Raw genomic sequence first — 15593 nt, forward strand, 5'->3', positions numbered from 1 at the left:
TTTTTCACCTCATCTTCCTCTCTCCTTTTCCCAGCTTTCTTCTTCTTTTTTCCTTTTTTTCTTCTATACCAATACCGTGCACTCCATGGCTCATTTTTACGGGGAAAGGCCTTTTAATTTTCCCCTCAAGTAATCAAGAAACGGAGCACTACACAGGAACTTTATCTCCAGGCTCCTTCTTCTTCCTCCTCCTCCTCCTCCTCCTCCTCCTCCTCCTCTTCGTCGTCTCGCTTTTCCCGTTTATATTCATCCTCAAGACAGCCTGTTCTCTTTTTGCCGCTGTATCACCAGAGGCTCCGGGAGGGGAAGGAGGATAGGAGGGAAAGAAGGAGGGAAGGGAGGAAGGAAGAGCTTGTCCATGTGTGTGAGCAGCCAAAATGATCTGTCCATGTGAGGGGGGAGGGGGGAAGGGGTTGGTTGGGGGGTAATGTGTATGGGGGGTTAGGGGATATGTGTGGGGGAGGGGGGAAAGGGTTGGTGGGGGGGAATGTGTGTGGGGGAGGGGGGAAGGGGTTGGTGGGGGGGAATGTGTGTGGGGGGGTAGAGGATATGTGTAGGGGGGTTTGGTTTGGGGGAATGCGGGAGGTGTGTGTGTGTGTGTGTGTGTGTGTGTGTGTGTGTGTGTTTAACCGCGTCAAAATCGTACCTACATTCAGTCGTGCCATTTCGTGATGCAATCTTTTTCCTTCTCTCTGAAGATGGTTCCTTTCAAATATTCTCATCTTTCATTTACATATTATAAAGGATTATCGTCATTCCTTTATTAAATATTCCCATCAATCTTTTAACTATTCCCAATCTTGCTAATCTTTTAACTATTCCCAATCTTGCTAATCTTTTAACTATTCCCAATCTTGCTAATCTTAAACCTTCCTCTTGCTAAATACCGATCCTTTAAGTATTACAATTTCGCTATTTCAACCTTCAACACATAGCAACGATTCTTTAATTAAATCTTTTCACTTCACTATATCAACTTAACCTTCAAATAAATCAACGTATACGAACAATGAATAACAAAGAACGCAAAACACACATACACACACCTCCATCCATCCATACACAAACATACAGACATACACATACACACACTAACATAACTTACATTGCGTCTTTCTCAAACCCGTACTATAAGAAGACTATCGCCACACAGCCCTTTTTGTTTTTTTTCCTTTCTATTTTCCTCTTCCGAGTCGCTGCTGTCACGCTGCATAAACGACCAGCGGGGAGAGAGTTCCTTCAGTTTGTGCAATGGTAAGCAGAGAGTACGATTCCTTCCTCTTCCTCTTCTTCTTCTTTTCCCTCCTCTTCATTTCCTTTGTCTTCTTTTCTTTTTTCTTCTATGTTTCTTCGATGTATTCTTTTTTCTCACTTTCTCTTTGTTTTCTTTTCCTTTTCTTTTATCTTTCTTGTACTTTTTCTTCTTTTCTTTTTCATTTTTTTCTTGTCTTTTTTTCTTTTGCTTCTTCTTGCACACTTATTTTTTCGTCTCATTCATATTTTCCTTCTTCTTCTTCTTCTTCTTTTTCTTTTATGGATGGTAAAAGAACTGGAGGAGAAGGAGGAGGAGAGCAGGAAGAGGAGGAAGAGAATAAGAAAAAGCAAGAGGAAGAAGCAAGAAGAGGAAGAGGAAGCAACAACGAAACCATTCAGAGTCCACAATCCGTCCAGTGGCAAATAAGATGGAGGAGGAGGAGGAGGAGGAGGAGGCGGTAGATGTGGGGAAATACCTTCGATTCAACCCTCAGAGCAACATCACAAGCAACACCACCAATGAAGACATGCCATGGAAGCAACACAAGAAGGCCGAGAGAGGAAAGACGTATTGGTTCTCAAGATCCTAAAATGACCCCGTATCCTTTAACGCTTTCGGCTCTCACAACTAATATTTCCAAAGGTCACAACGGAGATTAATCGGGTTCTCAAGATGGTCTATTTTTTCACGCGTTCATGGTGCAGAAGACATCAAACTATCACTAGGCACATAAAACTACCCATGGAAATACCCACAACCTCAACGAGAGGCTTACCAAATGTGAGAGGGTAAGTTCCAAAAATAACGTTTATGAGTGACTAGACAGGCTTATGAGCTGGGTTACTAACGATAAGTTCAAGCAAGATAAACCCCAAATGTTGGAAAATGTGGGCCTTCGATTTATGTATACAGAGGTGATAGTGAAGTTACAACCTATTCAATACCTCTCCCATAGTAACAACACAAATAGAACCAACAATTATGAGTGCTTGGGGAGGTGCTAGAAGTGTGTCGAGCCTCACAACAGGACTAACCGTGGCTGGGATACCTTGACGCTTGGCTCGACACGTACAGCCAAAGCATAAACAGAACCGAGAGTGGAGACATGGATGGAAGGAACACACACACACACACACACACACACACACACACACACACACACACACACACAGAAGCTTCAAGAGAATTAATGTAGCTATGAATAGTCTCACAAATAACAGTGGTGCAAGAATAGGTGTCACAGAAGGCCAAACACGCATACCAAAACCATGAACATAACTGAGAATGAAAATATAGGATGAAAGGAATGAAGGGTTGAAGAGAAGGCGCGTAGTCATGAATAGTCTCACAAATAACAATGGTGCGAGAATAGTCGTCACAAAAGGGTCAACACGCATAGCAAAAGCATGACCATAAATGAATGAAAATATAAGACAGAATGAAAGGAACAAACACACAAAGGGTCAAAGAGGATGCGTGTGGTCACGGATGGCAAAACAAAGAGCGGCGGTGCAGGAATAGGCATCACACGAGACTCAACACGTTTAGCAAGAGCACGAACAGAAACGAAAACGAAAATATTAATAACAAACAGACACAAAGGGTCGCAGACGAAGGGTGTAGTCACGGATAGCGTCACAAAGAGCGGCGGCGTCACAGTCTTATCCGGGGTTGTCGTCACACTTTGCCCAACAACCGCGGCGTGGCGTGGCGTCCCGCTGACGACCGGAGCCACGCGGCGCTGACCTCTGACTCAGCATCGGAGGTAAATTGACACACACTGAATTTCCAGAGAAGTGGAAATCTCGTGGAAATTTACTGGGCTATCTCCCGCCGGCCGGCAGTTACGACGGGACACGGGGATCAGGGGGGGGAGGGGGGGCGGCAAGGGAGGGTGACAGGAAGGAAGTAAAGGGGTGAGGGTAGGAAGTGGGGAGCAAGAGAACGTGGGCCGGGGCTGAGGGGTGTGGAGGGACAAGGGGGGTGACAAGGGAGGGGAAGAGAAAAGAAAGGAGTGAGGGGAGGAAGGAAACGGGTGCAGGGAAAAAGTGAGGAGGTAGGGAGGAAGGGAACGCGGGCCGGGGCTGAGGGGTGTGGAGGGACAAGGGGGGGTGACAAGGGAGGGGGAGAGGAAAGAAAGGAGTGAGGGGAGGAAGGAAAGGGGTGCAGGGAAAAAGTGAGGAGGTAGGGAGGAAGGAGGCGTGGGGAGGGTTGTCAGGATGGGTGTCTGTCCTAAAACAACCTTTACCTCCTTCACCCTTCACCACCTCCACCAAGTTTTTCATCCCCACACACCTTTCACCCACCTCACCCCTTTCTCCCCACCGGCCTTTCCCTGTACCCTAAAACAACCTAAAGGAGGAGGAGGAGGATTACCTCTTTCACCCTTCACCAGTTTTTTGGGATCCCCCACATACCTTTCACCTTACCTGACCTCACCTCCTTCCTTTCTTCCTCCCAAGCCTTTCCCTGTACCCTAAAACAACCTAAAATTACCTCCTTCACCCTTCACCTCGCACCACTCCACCAAGTTTTTTCATCCCCCACACACCCCATACCTTTCACCCCACCTCACCACCTCCCCACCTCACCCCTTTTCTTCCTCCCCACGCCGGCCTTTCCCTGTACCCTAAAACAACCTAAAATGACCTCCTTCACCTCACACCACTCCACCAAGTTTCCTCATTCCCCATATCCCACACACTTTTCACCCCATCTCCCCACTTCCTCCCCTCATCCCTTTCTTTTCCCCCCACAGTGACCTTTTCCTACACCCCAAAAACAACCTCACATAACCTTTACAATCTCATCATTTAAGGATTCCCCAGCTGTACCCAAACCTCTCCTTCTTCACCCCACACCTCCATAATGACACCCCACTCACCCTAACCTCATTACCTCCCTAACCCCACCCCACCCTAATAATACACTCACAGACCCACTCCCAAACCCTGTTCCCGCACTAAACCTTCCCTACCACTCACAAACTCAACTCCAAACCACCACTGCCAAACCTCACTGACATAAACCTCAACTTCCCTCCCACACCCAACTCCTTCTAACCCTTTAAAAACCTCTCCTGAAACCCGTGCAATAACCCCCATCAACCATTTCACTCCCAGTCACACGAAGCTTAAAGACACGCATCACAGAACAAAGAAAGGAAGAAAAAGGAGAAGGATGAAGAGGGACGGGACATCACAAAATCCCAACCCTTTAACCTCTCCCCCCCTAAACCCCTCCTACAATAACCTCCCTCAACCATCCCCTCTCCCACATCACAAAACAAAGAGAAGATGAAAAAAGAAAAATAGGAAGTAAGACGAGGAGGAATACAACGAGGAAGAGGAGGGACCGAGCAAAACCAGTGACCTATCCAGTGTGGTGTTTCGAAGCGTGACAGACAGACAAACAGGGCTGTCACGCTGCTCCTTTGGGGGCCACGACGGGGGCGCTGCTGGCGGAAGGGGGGCCGGGGGAGAGTTTTAATGCCACTTACCCCCGCAGGCTCTCTATGCTGCGTCAGGAGACCGACTTGGCAAATTTTCAACTTACTGGTCACATCATACACTGCCTGACTGGGTGACTGTATGGTTGACTGGATGGCTGACTGGGTGATTGTCTGGCTGGTTGAGTGTGTGGGTGACTGACTGGCTGGATGGTTGAGTGTGTGGGTGACCGTTTGGCTAGATGGTTGAGTGTCTGGGCGACTGACTGGTTGATTGACTGGGTGGATGAGTGGCTGAATGTGTGGCAGACTGTCTGACTGGGTGGTTGGCCTAGGTTATGGGTGTCTGACTAGCGTGGATGACAGGCTAACTGGGATACTGGATGGCTGAATGTGTGACTGGCCGGCTGACTGACTGAGTGGATGAAAGGATGACAAGCTGACTGGGAGACTGGCTGGCTGAATGTGTGACTGACTAACTGAAAGACTGGCAGACTGGCGGGCTGACTAAATGTACGAATTACTAACTGGGTGATTGAGTGGATAACAGACTGATTTTTTTTTTTTTTTTTTTTTTACGTCGCGGCCTATAGCGCCGGTAGGCTTTTTCCCGGTGGGGCCTGATGGTCGGCCCAAGGCTTCTTCCCGGTGGGTCCTGATGGTCGGCCCAGCCCGTTCTGGCGCAGGCGAGTGTTTATAGTGGCGCCATCTTGCATTGGCTCATGCTGCCCTCCCGGAGCTCATCTTTAATCCTAGAATCTAGAGTCCGGGTTGATAGGTGGTCTTCTGGACAGCATGTGGGTAGTTTTAAGCCACTCGGCGGTGGCTGAAAAATCCCAGCTTGATGGCACCGGGCGGGGATTGAACTCGCGTCCTCCTGAACGCGGTGGTGTTACTCTGTCGATTCAGCCACCGCCTCCCCATTGGGAGACCGACTGGATGTATGTGAGACTGGATAGCTGGTTTAACGTGTGGGTGACTGTTTGAGGAGACTAAATGGATGTGTGGTGGACTGGCAAGCTCGTTGGGTGACTGGGAGAGTGGATGACTGCTTAACCATCTGACTGTCTAGCTGGTAACAATCTCCTTTTTCTACTCCTCTTCCATATCTTCCTCCTTTACCTCTTCTTCTTCTTCTTCTTTCACTTCCTTTTCCTTACCCTTCCTCTACCTCACCCTCCTCTTCCTCCTCCTCCTCCCGGGACACAATCGGAGCCAGGGACAGTCTCAGCAGCAGCGATAAATGCATTGTTCACTCTTTTACTGGCAAGGAAAGCACGCCGGGGAAAAATGTAATCAGGCGCTGAGGATAATGCAAATGTGACGGCGAGAGGGGCGGAAGAGGAGGAGGAGGAGAGGGGAGGAGAGGGAGAGGGAAAGAGTGAGAGAGGGGAGAGAGAGAGAGAAACCTTTAAATAAACCACTGCGTTCCCCTTTTGATATTCTCTCTCTCTCTCTCTCTCTCTCTCTCTCTCTCTCTCTCTCTCTCTCTCTCTCTCTGATTCCTTTTAATATGTATTCAGGTTATATCTTTTGGTGGTAATTTTTGTGATTCCTTTTCTTCCTTTACTGCAAGTCTTCCTTTACCTTCCACTACCCTAGCATACCTCCTCTCTCTCTCTCCTTCCTGTTCCTTCCCTTCCACTCCCTTCTCTTCCTATCCATTCGTTCCGTTCCACTCCTCTCCTTTCCTTTGTTTTCGATACCGCAGTGTAGTAGTAGTAGTAGTAGTAGTAGTAGTAGTAGTAGTAGTAACAATAATGATGATGGTAATAATAATAATAATAATAATAATAATAATAATAATAATAATAATAATAATAATAATAATAATAATAGTTTTAATAATAGCAACAAAAATAACAATAACAACAACACTATCAGCACCACTACAACCCTAACGAGAAGGAATATAAGAGAAGGAGGAGGAGCAGAGGAGGAGGAGGAGGAGGTGCACGGAGGTGAAGGAGGAGGAATAGGTGAAGGTGTTGGGGGTAGCGGCGACGGCGGCGGTGAAGGAGGCGGCGAAGGCGGGGGCGGCGGGGGTGGTAGCGGCGGCGAGGGGCGGATGATAAAAAGCGTTCATGAGGTGATAGATATGACGGCCTGGGACACTCATAATGCGGCGAAATGTGGACGTAAACACGAATTGGCCGGAGTCGTAAAGATGTCGAGCCAAAGTGTAACATATTATCCGAGAGAGTGGAGGCGAGAAGCGAAGGAGGGAGGGAGGGGGAGAGGGAGAGAAGGAAGAATAAGTCAGTGGGAGGGAGGGGAGGGAGGGGGAGAGGGAGAGAAGGAAGAATAAGTCAGTGGGGAGGGAGGGAGGGAGGAGAGGGAAGGACAGAGGGTGGGAAGGAAAGGGTGCGAGAAAAGAAAGGAAGACTGGAAGAAAGGAAGGAATATTGAAATGTAGGAATGAAGAAAAATGGAGAGGAAAGGAAAGATGTCAGGACAAAAGAAAGGAAGGATAGAAGGAAAGAAAGGAAGGATGCTAGAAAGGAAGGATGCTAGGAAGGAAGGAAAGTAAGAAGGAAGGAAGGAAATAGGAAAGGAAGAAAGGAAAAGTGTGAATAGAGTAAGGAAAGAAAATAAAAATAGACGGAAAGAAGAAAAGATGGAAGAATGAAAGGAAGGAAGGAAATAATAAAGGAGGAAGAAAAGGAAATATTGGACAGGAGTGAGAGGAAGAATGACATGAGGGAAGGAAAGGAGGAAAACGAAGGAATAAAGGAAAAAGGAGGAGGGGTGGAGAAGAGGAAAGAGTAGATAGGCTAGTGAGTTTGTGAGGGAGGAAAAGATAGCGACGGAAAAGATAGAACAATAAGAACAAGAACCAGGAGGAGAAGAACGAGAACAACATGAAAAACAAGAAAAAAGAAAGAGAAAGACAGCAAGAGTGAGTGAGAGGGTGGGTAACTTATCTCAATTACGAACTTAAAAACACAACCACCCACCAACCAACCTATCAACCCACATACCGCCCCCCACACACACACACATCCAATTACCCACCCAACCAACAAACACACCCATAGCTACCCCCCCTCCCCCCACCCCATTACCAACCCAAACCCTTCTCCCCCCCACACATCAAATTGCTCCAACAAACAGGCTTTCCTTGCACCCCATTACTATTCCAACAGCCGCCTCCAATACGCCAATAGTAGGCTGTCCGCCGGCTCCGTGGGCCCCGCGAGGACTCCTGATGATGGATGGTCGGTGAGAGGGGCGAGGGGGAAGGAGGGAGGCTGGAGGCTGAGGCGGGGTGAAGTAAATGGACTGGCTGGCTGATTGACCAAGTGGCTGATTGACTGACTGACTGAGTGAGTGACCGGCGGTGAGATTGTTTGGTGGTGGTGGTGGTGGTGGTGGTGGTGGTGAAGGGTTTTGTTTTGTTGTTATTGTTATTGTTCTTATTATTATTATTTACTGGAGTGGTGTTGAGATAGTATAATGGTTTCTTGGTTTGGTGTGTGAATGTTAAAAAAAACTCTCCTTTTCTTTGATCCTCTCCTCCCATCCCTTCCTTTTCATTATTTTCCTTCCGTTTCCTTTTCTCTTCTCTTTTCTTTTCCTTTCCTTTCCTATCATTTCCTTTCTTTACTCTTTAATCTTTTTTTCCTTTCTTTTCTTATTTCCTCTTTCTCTTCTTCTCTTCTCTCTCTCTCTCTCTCTCTCTCTCTCTCTCTCTCTCTCTCTCTCTCTCTCTCTCTCTCTCTCTCTCTCTCTCTCCATTCCGGGTAAAGATTGGTTCACTCATATCAAAGCGGATGTGTTACCCCTTCCCTCCCTCCCCCTCTTGCCCTTTCGCCCTCTTCCTCTTTTCGTCTTCAAGATATCACTATTTTTTAACCTATCACTTTAAGACGAATACACCAAAAAAACAATAATAATAACACCACCGCAAATCACACGTTACCATCACAAGCAATCAGTGTCTTCGAATCGCATACACAGACATACACACACACGTAGATACATACACGTAGTAATACCTCAGTGACACATATGCATAAGTGTGTTCAAGAGACCCCAAGGACAAACACGTAAGATGATACAGAGAAGAGAAAATTGTAAAAGAAAAGAACACCCTCCACTTTTGCCCACCTTTCCATCCTTACTCTCTTGCTAACCATTTTTTCTTCCTCCTGTTCTTCCTGCCTTGCTTTCACGTCCTTTCCTCCTCCTCTACCCTTCCCCATACTTCACTTCTTCCTTCTAGCTGTCTTATGTAGTGCTTCAATCACCTTTCCTACTCCTGCTTCCCTGCCGTCTTCTGTTCTCTCTTCCCTTCACACACACACACACACACACACACACACACACACACACACACACACACACACTTCCACACACAATTTCCTTCCCCCTTCATTCTTCATTCCTTCTTCCTTCCTTCCTGTCTTATCCTGATTTCCTTCCCCCTTCATTCTTCCTTCCTTTTTCCTTCCTTCCTGTCTTATCCTAATTTCCTTCCCCCTTCATTCTTCATTCCTTTCTCCTTCCTTCCTGTCTTATCCTAATTTCCTTCCCCCTTCATTCTTCATTCCTTCCTCCTTCCTTCCTGTCTTATCCTGATTTCCTTCCCCCTGCTTCCCTATTCTGTTTTCCTTCCTATTCCTTTCATCCTTCACCTCCCACCCTACCCTGCTTTCACGCCCTCCCGTTCCTCCATTTCCTTTATCTCCTTCTACCATCTTTCCTTTGCTTCCCTCTATTGTTTCCCTCCCCATACACTCTATGTCCCTGCTTTCAAGCCCTCCTTTTCCTCCCTTTCCTTTTATCTCCTTCCATCTTCTTTCCTTTACCATACACTTTATGTCCCTGCTTTCTCCCTTTGCCTTCCATCCCTTCCCTATTCTTTATAACCCCAGGCGGAGAAGAATGACCCCAGACGCCTCGAGACGCCCCGCAGGCCCCAGCACGCGCCCCGCCACACCTGCCCCGCCTCCTCCAGCCTCCTCACGCCCCGTCGCGCCCCGCAGCCCTGGTGGAAAGACACTCCGGGGACGGCTCGGGGATGCAGCCACACATTTCCCGGGGCCTGACATCCTTTGCCGAGGTTCCACGCGAAGTATCATCTGGGAAAGGTTATGGCCCGGCGTTTTCAAGATCCCTCTCTCGGAAAATTAAGGTTACTGGGCAAAATACACCGACGACGCACCGCTGGGAGGAACGGGGGAGGGGGGCAGGGGAGAGAGGGGGGAGGGAGATGGAAGAGGGAGGAGAGAGACAGTGGGGGAAAGATGAGAGAGGGAAGAGAGAAAAGAGAGGAGGAGAGGAGAGAAGAAAGAAAGGAAGGAGAAAGAGGAAGGAAGTGATATCAGAGGAAGAGAGAGAGAGAGAGAGAGAGAGAGAGAGAGAGAGAGAGAGAGAGAGAGAGAGAGAGAGAGAGAGAGAGAGAGAGAGAGAGAGAGAGAGAGAGAGAGAGAGAGAGAGAGAGAGAGAGAGAGAGAGAGAGAAATGGAGGACGTGGTAAAGGAAAAAGGGCCAGCACACGGTCGGTCGGCGCGCGAGAAAGAAAACTTATTAACGCGGAGGATCAGGACAGAAGCGTTAGTTAGTTCATTGCCTCCCCACAGCGCGGCGCCACGGTAGTGAACAAGGACAGGTGTGGAGAAGGTGTAGAAGAAAAAGATAAAGGTAAAGGTGTAAAGAAGATAAGGGGAAAAGAATAGAGGTGATACCGTTCATTCTCTTGTGATAATGGATTAATAAAATGCTGAAATAGAAATGAAGAGAATGTTGTGTTTATATGCAGAGAAAATATGTAAAAAAGGGAAAATGTTAAAGAAAGATAAAGGGAAAAAGAATAGAGGTAATAATGTGTTGCCTTTCCTTCTCTTGTTATACTGAATTAATAAAATGCTGAAATAGAAATGAAGAGAATGTTGTGTTTACAGGTCGAGAAAATATGTAAAAAAGGGAAATGTTAAAGAAAGATAATAAAGGGGAAAAGAATAGAGGTGAAAATATGAACATTTGAACCTTTATTCATAACCACAAATACATTAAAGTATATAAATTACATATTATATATAAAATACATATACAATTGCAGCTAGCCTTTTGTTGCCTTCCCTTGTCATATTGAGTTAAATAATAAATTGTTCAAATCGGAAGACACATCTGTTTAATTGTATAGAAAATATGTAAGGGAAAAAATGGGTTTGAATCAGGATAAAGGAAAAGGAAGAGATGTAATACGTTGCCTTCTCTCGTGCTATGATGATATGTTCAAATGGGAATAGACAGTTTTGTTTTTACATGAAGAGAAAATATGTACAAAAAGGGGGGGGGGGGTAATATAGGCTAAAGAAAGATAAAGGGGAAAGTAGAGGTGGTAGATGTTGCCTTCTCTTGTGAAACTGGGTTGATGATAAGGTGTTCAGATGATAATAAAGACTAGTGTGTTTAAATGTAAAGAAAACTTGTATAGGAAAAAAATAGGCAAAATACAGTAGAAGATAGAGAAAGACTTCGGATTTCGTTCTCCTGTGAAATCGAGTTCATGATAAGATGTTCAAAGGGAATAGAGAGATTTGTGTTTAATGTAGAGTAAACATGTAGTAGAGGAAAAAACGTTAAATCAAAGGTATACGAAGGGAAAAAACAAGAGGTAGATTTTGTGCCCTTGTAAAAATGAGTTCATGGTAAAATGTTTGGATGGGGGAATACAGACAAATTTGTGTTTAAATGAAGAGAAAATTTGTACCAAGGGGAAAAAATAGGATAAAGGGAACATGAAATATAGAAAAAAATAGAGGTGGATTTCGTTCTCATGTAAAACTGATCTGATAAAAAGTATGTTGAGGTGGGAAAAAAAAGACGAATTTATTTAAATGTAGAGGAAATACGTAGAAGAAAAATAGGTTAAACAAAGATAAGGTGGAAAATAACAGAAGTAGGTTTCGTTGTCTAGTGGAAATTGTCTGATGATAAAATGTCCAAATGATAATAGTTTTTTTAAGTAGAAAAAACATGAAGGGAAAAAAATAGGGAAGATACAGGAAGAAACAGAGGCAGATTTCGGTGTATTGTCAAACTGGTCTGATTATAAAATGTTCAAATGGGAATAAAAATAAATCATAGTTTAAAAATGTCAAGAGTAAACTATGTGAAGGAAATAAAAAAAACACATGTAAGGTGAAAAGATTATGGGAAAGCAAGCGAGTTAGATTCCAGCTAAATTGGTGTAATGATAAAATGCTCAAAGGTGTAAAGAGAAATTATGGTTTAAATGTCCGTAGAAAAAAAATGGAACGGAACGAAGGAAAGAGGAAACAAAAAGAAAAGAGACAGATAGGAAAGGAGTGAGGAAAGGAAGGAGAAAGGAAAGAAGGTTGAGAAGGAGGGAAGGAAAAAGGAAAGGAAAAGAAAAAGACAGATAGGAAAGGAGTGAAGGAAGGAAGGAGAGAGGGAAGAAGATTAAGAAGAAAGGAAGAAAAGAGGAAATGAGAAGAAAAACAAAGAAAAGGCGTAAGGGAGAGAAAGAGAAAGGGAAGAAGGTTAAGAAGGAAGGAAGGAAAGAGGAAAGGAAAAGAAAAAGACAGATTGGAAAGGAGTGAAGGAAGGAAGGAGAGAGGGGAAGAAAGTTAAGAAGGAAGGAAGGAAAGAGGAGAGGATAAAAAGATATAGAAAAGGAGTGAGGGAAGGAAGGAGAGAGCAAAGACGGTTAAGAAGGAAGAGTGGGGAGATAAGTGAGCGTGAGGGAGAAAAAGACAGATAGGAAAAGAAGTGAAGGAAGGAAGGAGGGAAAGAGGGAAGACGGTTAAAGATGAAAGGGTGGTTTGGTGAGTGTGTGTGTGTGTGTGTGTGTGTGTGTGTGTGTGTGTGTGTGTGTGTGTGTGTGTGTGTGTGTGTGTGAGAGAGAAAAAAAGGGAGGAGGGGGAAAGGTAGAAGTCAAATTGCGGATGTCAGGAGTAAAAAATAAAGTACATAGGAAAGAGTTAAAAGACAGAGGCTTGTATGTACAGAAAATGCGTGTGCGCGTGACCTCTGTGCTCTACTCCGTGTCTTTGGTCGTAAGGTGTATTCGCAAAACTATACCTACGCCCCATTCCATCATCACCACCAACACCACCATTATCACCACCACCACCATCATACAACTTGGGTCCATATTCCAAAACTCTATGGATTTACCCACCCACATTTGATTAAGCTTTCGTAGAGGCTGTGCGTATTTCCATGGGTAGTTTTATGAGCCTAGTGATAGGTTGACGAGGCTTCTGCACCATGAATGTGAAAAAAAGACTCAGAAGAACCGGACTAATTTCCTTTGAGGCCTATGGAAAAATTTGTTGTGAGTCGAAAGCGTTTGAAAATACTTGTGTTAGCCTCATCAATACCACTACCATCAACACCACCTCCAAGATCACCTACATCACCACCTATACAACCCCATCACATCTCTCCACCCCCCTCATCACCCCATCACCTCCACCAACACCCCCATACATCCATACCCCCTTTGCCAACTCATCAATACCACTACCATCAACACCACCTCCAAGATTACCTACGTCACCACCTATACAACCCCATCACATCTCTATACCTCTATCACAGCCTCCCCTACACCATCAACCCAATACACACACACGTCCTTGCCAACTCTCTCGTGTGTGGATGCTGCGAGATACGAGCTAAGTCTGCAAGATTTTATTCCCCTTCATGACGTATTAGAAGAGAGAAAGTTTCGCTCCCCGGACCTGTGAAGACCGTCATGGCTGCTGCTTTATTGGCGGCTTCGAGAGAGAGGGAGAGAGTGAGGGTCTGAGAGAGGAGAGGGAGAGATGAATGCCGAGTGAGAACGACAGAGGAAGCGAGCGAGATTGTTTTAACTGTTGCCATAGGAGACGTCAAAGGTGAAGAAGAGTGATCGCCATGGCTACCCCGAAACAATATAGCAGGACAGTGATTGTTAAAATGGAGTAAAACAAAATGAGAGATACAGATTCAGTATTATTAAAAAAGAAAGAAGAGATGTATAGGTTCTGCTACCCCGAAACAATATAGAAGAGCAGTGATTGCTAAAATGGAGTAAAACAAAATGAGAGATACAGATTCAGTATTATTAAAAAAGAAAGAAGAGATGTACAGCTTCTGATACCCCGAAACAATATCAAAAGACACTGATTGTTAAATTGGAATAAAACAAAATGACAAATACAGATTCAGCATTATTAAAAAAAGAAAGAAGAGATGTATTGGTCTTGCCACCCCAAAGCAATAAAGCAGATTCAGAATTATTTAAAAAGAAAGAAGAGATGTAAAAGTTCTGATACCCCGAAACAATATCAAAAGACACTGATTGTTAAATTGGAATAAAACAAAATGACAAATACACAGATTCAATGTTAAAAGAAAAAAAATGTATAGGATCTGCCAGCTCGTCTTTCAGCAAGGTATACTACAACGTTACAAAGCACACATAACAAGTAGTCTTCTGATTTAATATCTATATTGACCCTCAGAACGTGACGATCAGTATGTAAAAGAGACAAATTCGTGTTGACTGACTAGCATTGGGTGCATGTTAGACTAGGGGTGCATGGGCAAACTCCGACTCGCCACCCTTCTCGGTATTAACATTGCAAGCCAGCCCGTGAAACCCCAGCAAAAAAATCTATCAAACAGCATCTGCCATTTATATATGTATCCCTATGTATCCTTAACTGACGGACTGGCTGGGTGGGTGGGAGGATGACAGGTGATGCTGATAGGAGAGTGATAGAGAGGGTAAGAGGCTGCAAGGAGCTGGATGCTGGGGATGGGAAGAAGGCGGTTGTGTTATTGGCAGGGTGAAGAATTGGTTAGGGTGTGTAGGTAAGTGAGTGGGTGGTTGCCGTTGAGAATTGGGAGATGGAAGGAAGGAAGATGAGGAAGGAAGGAACACGGGAGAGGAAGAAACCAAAAAAGGGGAGGGAAGGAAGGAAGGAAGGAAAGAGGAAGGAAGAAAGGAAGGAAGGAAGGAAGGAAGGAAGGAAGGAGTGATGAGGGAAATAAAAAAAAAAGGGAAAAGAGTAAGAAGGTAACTTAAAATGAATGACCAAGAAAGGAGGATGAAGAAGGAAGGAACACGGTAAAGAAAGGATCCGAGAACTATGGTTGGTATTATAAGACACTCTGGCTTCTCACATCACCTATTTCCAAAGGCCAAAGAGGGGGTCAGTCGGGTTCTAATGAGTGTTTCTTCAGGCTCACGGTACAGGAGAAGGTTCACACTACCACCAGGGTCATAAAACTACTCTTGGAAATCCCCACGACTCCTACGAAAGCCTTGTCAAATATGTGTTTTTGAGCGGAGAAATGTCTTACAATACGACACAGAGTTAAGGAGGGAAATTAAAAAAACAAAAAACGAAAGGGGTAGGAAGGTAAGTACAATGACCAAGGAGATAGAAGGATGAGGAAGGAAGACGCGTGATAAAAATAAAGGATCTAAGAAAGGGAGTTAGGGAGGGAGACAAAAAAAAAAGTGAAAGGGGAAGGAAGCTAACTTAAAATGATCAAAGAGGAGGTGGAGGGAAAGGGGATGGGTTACAGACTGGGTGAAAAATTTGTGGGTATGGGAAAGGGGTTGGTCGAGTGGGAGAAAGGGGAAAAACTTACGATGACGAGAACAGAAGTGGTGGTGGTGGTGGTGATGGTGGTGGTGATGGTGGTGATGGTGGTGATGGTGGTGGTGGTGGTGATGGTGGTGGTGGCGGGGTAAGCCTGTCATTACTGCATGAGGTCCGAGTAATCTCCCTAACCCCCCTCCTCCCACCCCCTCGAGAGAGAGAGAGAGAGAGAGAGAGAGAGAGAGAGAGAGAGAGAGAGAGAGAGAGAGAGAGAGAGAGAGAGAGAGAGAGAGAGAGAGAGAGAGAGAGAGAGAGAGAG

The sequence above is a fragment of the Eriocheir sinensis genome, chromosome 31 (genome assembly GCF_024679095.1).
Source record: "Eriocheir sinensis breed Jianghai 21 chromosome 31, ASM2467909v1, whole genome shotgun sequence".
In the NCBI taxonomy this organism is placed as follows: Eukaryota; Metazoa; Arthropoda; class Malacostraca; order Decapoda; family Varunidae; genus Eriocheir; species Eriocheir sinensis.